The sequence below is a fragment of the Plectrocnemia conspersa genome, unplaced genomic scaffold (assembly GCF_051122295.1).
Source record: "Plectrocnemia conspersa isolate PC_06_02 unplaced genomic scaffold, ASM5112229v1 ptg000013l, whole genome shotgun sequence".
In the NCBI taxonomy this organism is placed as follows: Eukaryota; Metazoa; Arthropoda; class Insecta; order Trichoptera; family Polycentropodidae; genus Plectrocnemia; species Plectrocnemia conspersa.
This window is the reverse complement of record NW_028277177.1, coordinates 19,140,819-19,146,951: the sequence shown is the minus strand read 5'-3', so window position 1 is coordinate 19,146,951 and position 6,133 is coordinate 19,140,819.

Below are 6,133 nucleotides of genomic sequence, written 5' to 3'. Positions count from 1 at the left end.
GATCATAATTGATTATCGACGATTGCTATGGTATTTGACGAATGTGCCCTGTGTTTAAACGTTTTAAATAAATTCTAAAACAAATATGTAGAAATATTTTCACGCATGATCACGGTCGATTTGCACGATGAATTTCAACATTCCTACACATATTACTTTTAACCATTAAACATTATATTAAAGTAGTATTTAACATTAAGTTAATTATAATTTTATTTATTATTAAGTGTCTGATTTATTACTGTGTACATTTTTTTATTCCTTGCTCTTTGTCACGCATGTTTTCACAGTCCCTAATACGATAGGAGAATTTAGATAACAAAGAAGAAACAATGCTAGTGATCATGTGATTTTACCTAAATAATATTGACAAAGGTGGGTTTTACAAAAAATAAAAGAAGAGACCGTTATAATTATTAAAAGCAAATTAACTAATTTAAATATTTTTACTAATACTCTCAAATAATATGAATACTTTCTTTAAACTCAAAAAGGTTAGACAGTTAAATCAGGTATAAACAAATTGAAATTATTCTCAGTGGATTAGTTTTTAGATGTCTGTCTCACTTAAAACTTGCAAATGGAATACCTCTAGGTTAGTGCAACTGTTTTAAACAATGTTAAACTGGTGTGTTTCCAAGTGTTTTAAAACTGCAATAATATTATATAAATCTAGTGACTGGGTTTAATTTAAATATTTATCTGAATATATATTGCTTTAAAATTGATCGAAATTTGCGCTTGTATTCATATGGATGCATTGGATATTATATTATAATAATGCATTAAACCCTTTATATATTATCAGTGTTAAATCTGATCCGTTTATATAATACATATATAATTTTGGCTCAGTTAATATAACGTAACAGTATAAACATGAAGTAATTAGAATTTGCGATACGTATCGGGTTTAGGTGTTACTGAAAATTAATGTTAGAGCAAGTGTGTAATTATTATTGTTATTTAGCATGATACGAATATTAATTTTGGTCAAGGTCGATTCTAAACACTGTAGTGTTAAAATCATGTGTTAATTAAACTGTTTTGTTAAGTTATTTATTAAAATAATTTGATATATAATAACAAATATTCAATCATAATATGTAACATCATGCAATACTATTCTTGAAAAGTTGTTAAATAAAAAATCAAAGCGCATTTTAAGCTTTACTTAAATAGTTTATAAATACGACTCAATTTTTTTTGAAGTACATCAATATTTATTTACAACACATATATAAATCATGGTATCTCTATGATTAAAAACATGACGATATAAAGAATAACATCAAATACTTTTTGTTTATCTTCCAGAATATTTCGATATCGATAAATTATTTTGGCTGTGTTTTGTCTACGCTAAATTCGTATAAATATCATATATTGTTTTTGCTTGTCAACACTTTCGAAAAAAAACGAAAACTCATATTTTTGCTAGTAACCAAAGAGGTCAATGCACGAGATTTATTTTTTTATTTTTTGACTTGTTTTAGACATAAATCAAAAGGGAGGGGAACGGAAAAATCAAAGGAAGTGCGAACAGGCCCGCCTTTTTGGCATCAAAAGCGCCCGGGGCTAAAGCCCTTCCGTGTAAAAACATCCCGACGGATATTGACAAAATACGCGGATTGCCAATTCGTAGAATACACATCACGGTGTATGTGTTGTGTGAATAAATATATACACATTTATATACATACTATATATATTGAATTAAGACCGCGATGGGGGCTATGTTTGTTTTGAGTTTTTTTTACAAATTTCAATCCCAGACGCTGCCGGTATTAGATTTGATCAAAGAATATATATAATAGGTATGTGAACATTTTTTTTCTGAAAATATATATAACATCTGTTTTTCAGACATTTATTAAGTATCTAGCCACTGAATAGCTTAGAAAAAATGTGAAATAACTGCTTTTATATATTGACTTAGACAATCAAAAATATTTATAACGTGTATGGTTTTTATTCACTCCATTTAAACATTAACGAAAAAAATAACAAATAATATACTTTAGCTCAATAATCAAAAACAGTTTTTTAAAACCAGATATGATGACTTTTTTTAAGTTTAACTGAATATCATATAGAAATGTTTTAGGTATCTAATTAATTGACAGCACTGAATATAGTATTTTTGAGTGTTTCAAGTTTTGAGGCCGAAGGAGTGTAACATTGCAGCCAAATAAACGTCAAAAAAACAAATCTATTAACATATATATAGAAGTCCGAGATTTTTGGCGTGTTGAGTTGTATTATTGTCGGCTGTGATATCGATGGAGCAACTGAAATTTGTCGTGATGTGTTTTTGTGATACTCTTTAAATGACCCACTGATGTTTTTTTGTTTCAAAACAGTCACCTGGCTCATCTTTACAGCGTCTCTCTTCTGTGACAAGTGTCACATATTTTAGAATGCTGGTTTAAGCCAGCTCAGGCGAATTGCAGATGAGTATGTTTGCGAGCCAATTGAATCGCTTTTTAGATACCCTTGAAATGTGCACTCTTAAGAGAATCGGATCAAATGACTACTCTGGTGATCATTAACCGAAGAGTCGAAGAATAAAAATAATGAGCGCAGGAAGGAATGTATTGTCTATCGTGCGTCATTTTTAGTAAAAAGTAGTTGTTTTCGGCAGTCCTTATTGGTACTTAACTTCAAGTGACGGATGTGTTATTAGGAGATCAAGAAATTTTACCTAAGTTCAGCTTTATAAAAATAAATTTACTAAAAATATAATATTATATTTTGTTGCGATATTTAATATATCAATTATTATTTTATTTATCCAACTTTAAAGTAAATTATTAAAAAAGTGATAAGCACAATGACATGCCTTAAAAAGTTACCATTAAGGGGTATTTATTACCAAGATGCAACAATGATAAAATAAAATCTGATTAGGATGGTATTAAGCACTCACAATCTTGCTTCTCTAGACTATTACTTTAAAATGTAATTTTTATTAATCAATCAAAGCAGTGTACTTCTAAAATTTGCTGACAGTTTTTTTAATTTATTCAAAAGGTTTAGTGGTTGATAATGTTAATTAATAATTAATTAGAATAGAATAACGATTAAATATATTTTGTACTGTTTGTTATTCTGTTGTTATTTTACCCTTATAAAAATAATACGAAAAAATTTTGAGTCACAGAAATATACATCTCTTTTCTGATATTGCCCAACTATTTATTATTAAAATTGCTTTTGCGAATATTGGTGTAGAGATATTTGGTTACAATTTTCATAAAAAAAAAATGATCGTCAAGTTTTCGTTCAATTTATTTGTCATTTGGATACAAGAAAGAGAACGCATCAACAATGATACCGCAAAAAATAAAAATAAAACGAAAACACACACACATAAAGAAAATCTTCTCTCGAAAAGCCGGCGTCCGGTAGCTTTTTCCCAGAAAATTGGTCGTTTTTACCGCAACATTGTCCGGTTTATTGATGAAAAACAACGATCGCCGCCATAGGGTTCACCAATTTCCGGGCGCTTATAGCGGGCTTGCCAGATGATTTGGTGAATTTTTAAATCACGCATACCTTTCTTCTTCGATTCAATAATCCTAGTCGATTTGTGCCGAGCTCGGTTTTATAGTCAGGATAAAAACATGTGTATACAGGGGTGGATTGTTACAATGAGAAATTTCCCGATTTGACGGTTGTTGATAATAAATATTTTCTTGAAATTTATTGAGTTTTAAATATTTTTTGTATCATAATGAAATTATTCTAGAATTAATGTTTAATTAAATTTTTAGACATAATAATAATAAATGTATTGTATTATATTTTTAGTATAGAAAATAAAACTAAACAATGTGTCAATTATATTATTTTAAATTCGATCACTGTTCCTAAAAACTTAAATGTTTATTGAATTAAATTTTTTTTAAACATGAACTTGAATTTGGAGTTATTTATTTAAAATATTACAAAGCCGTATAGATTACCCATCCGCCTCTGTAGGTACATATGCGGTACCTGTGTGTACAACGTACGCATGTGTACGATTGCTTTATGATACCATGAGAAAATAAGTTTAGGGCGCTTTTATGGTGCATAACCATCCGCAAAAATGCTGTTTCTGTACATTAATCCCTTAAGTAATAAATTAATGATATATTTAAAGACAGTTTTATTACTCAAAATATCAATAAATCATAATAAATTATATGATGCAGATTTATTTAGTTTCCCACAAATTTAAGAATCAATAAATATATTGTTGCTTATTTTAAAAGAACTTCATGAAAAAATATTTAAAGAAAATATTTAAAAATGTTATTGAACATGTAAAAGCAAAGAAGTTAATTTGAAAAAAACACAAAATCAAGCGTTTTTTGTGTAATTGTAATTAAAAAACATTTTAGTTTTTGTAATCCTATTGTTAAGGGTATAATTTAGAATAAGAAAATAGGAACAACAACAACCCTGTTCTGTTGCACGTGTATTTTTAATTGCTGATATTTTTCTTATTGTTGATCTACTTGGAATATAACATATTTTTTTGTAAATTAAAATAAAACCTTTATTTTAAATATAGGTCAGAGACTTAATTGTATTGGATATGTAAAAATTGAATAATACCAACTTTAGTAAAGGACTTAAGCAACGACCCATAGAAACTATACTAAGCCATGTTATCACAAACTGCGAGCAAAGGATTATGGAAGTTTTACTCAGATGTTTCAAAGCTCTATATAAATCAAAGCTTTCCAGAAAAAAAGAACGTTAGGATTGGCTCGGAAATTTAATGATTCAGCAAATCATCACTAGTTTGTAAAATTAAATGTTAGAAGTTTTCGGTTTTTAATATTAGATAGTTCTGGTTTCTATCCCAACACTTTGCAGGAGCTTTCATGGTACTAATAGAAATCATGTTCATAATGAACAATTTGATAAAATGCAATATTAGAAAATATTTATAAATACGACCCAATTTAACAAAATTGTTTCGAAAAATATTTTCTAATATAACCATCAGAATAAAACAACATTAGATGTTACTTTGCTTGAAGTAAGTTTTGCCTGCACAATCAAAATACCATAATTTATTTGTAATATATTTAAGAAAAACACAATTTAAACTATAAGGTTTAATAGTGAAATTGATAAGTAATTACTTGATAGTATACTAAAAGGGTTGCAGCTATAATTAAAACAATGTAAATTTTTAAATATGCTTTTACCAATTTAGGTAAAACCATTATTATACATGTATGTATAACTAACAGGATATAACACATTTATTTAGGGTCTTACTATTTTGTACAAGGCAGTATATGTCGGTCGGTTCAACTTTCGTCGAGATTTCAAACCCCCGTAATTTTTAATATTCGAATAATAACTAGTAAACTTTAAAATAATAGAATTGCTTAGTTCAATTTAGAGCAAACGTAAAATGTTTTTTAATAATCAATACAAATATATTTATATTAAAAAAAATATATGTACATAAATTTAAAAAAAAAGTTTTAATGATTCCATTGTATGAATTATTCTTTATTTTAATATAAAAATATGTATTAACGTGCATTTAAATATAATACTTGATACTGTTTTTTTTGCTATTTTCATGATTGAAAAATTGTGATATTTTAATTATATATAATCAAAACATTAGTAGTTACAATTTATTAAAATAAGTTTAAATAATTTATAGCTTTGATAAAAAAGGTAGCAAACGATTAATGATTAAGGCAAACGATATTTATATTATATATTTTTTAGCTATATATCTAAAACTATCAAATTTGTGTTTCTGCATTTGAGATAGTGTGATTATGTGAAATATTCATTTAAAATCGAACTATAGGTTAGCAATTTTACATCTTTAGAGATTCATATAAACAAGTTATTTTTAAAAATAAATAAATATAATTTATTAATTTTACAAATATTAATTTTATTTTGAAAAACAATTGAATAAACCAAAAATGTTGTTTTTTTATTTATTTTAATGCGCATTGTTTTTTCGTGTTCGTTCCGTGTCGATAAAAATTTTAATCGTAACAGCAAAATTGTGAAACATCTTTTGAGTAAGGATGGATGCAGAATTCCGTGTAATCTATCGATTCTAAAGACATCTTGCCGTGGTGTCGATCCACCAGAGAAG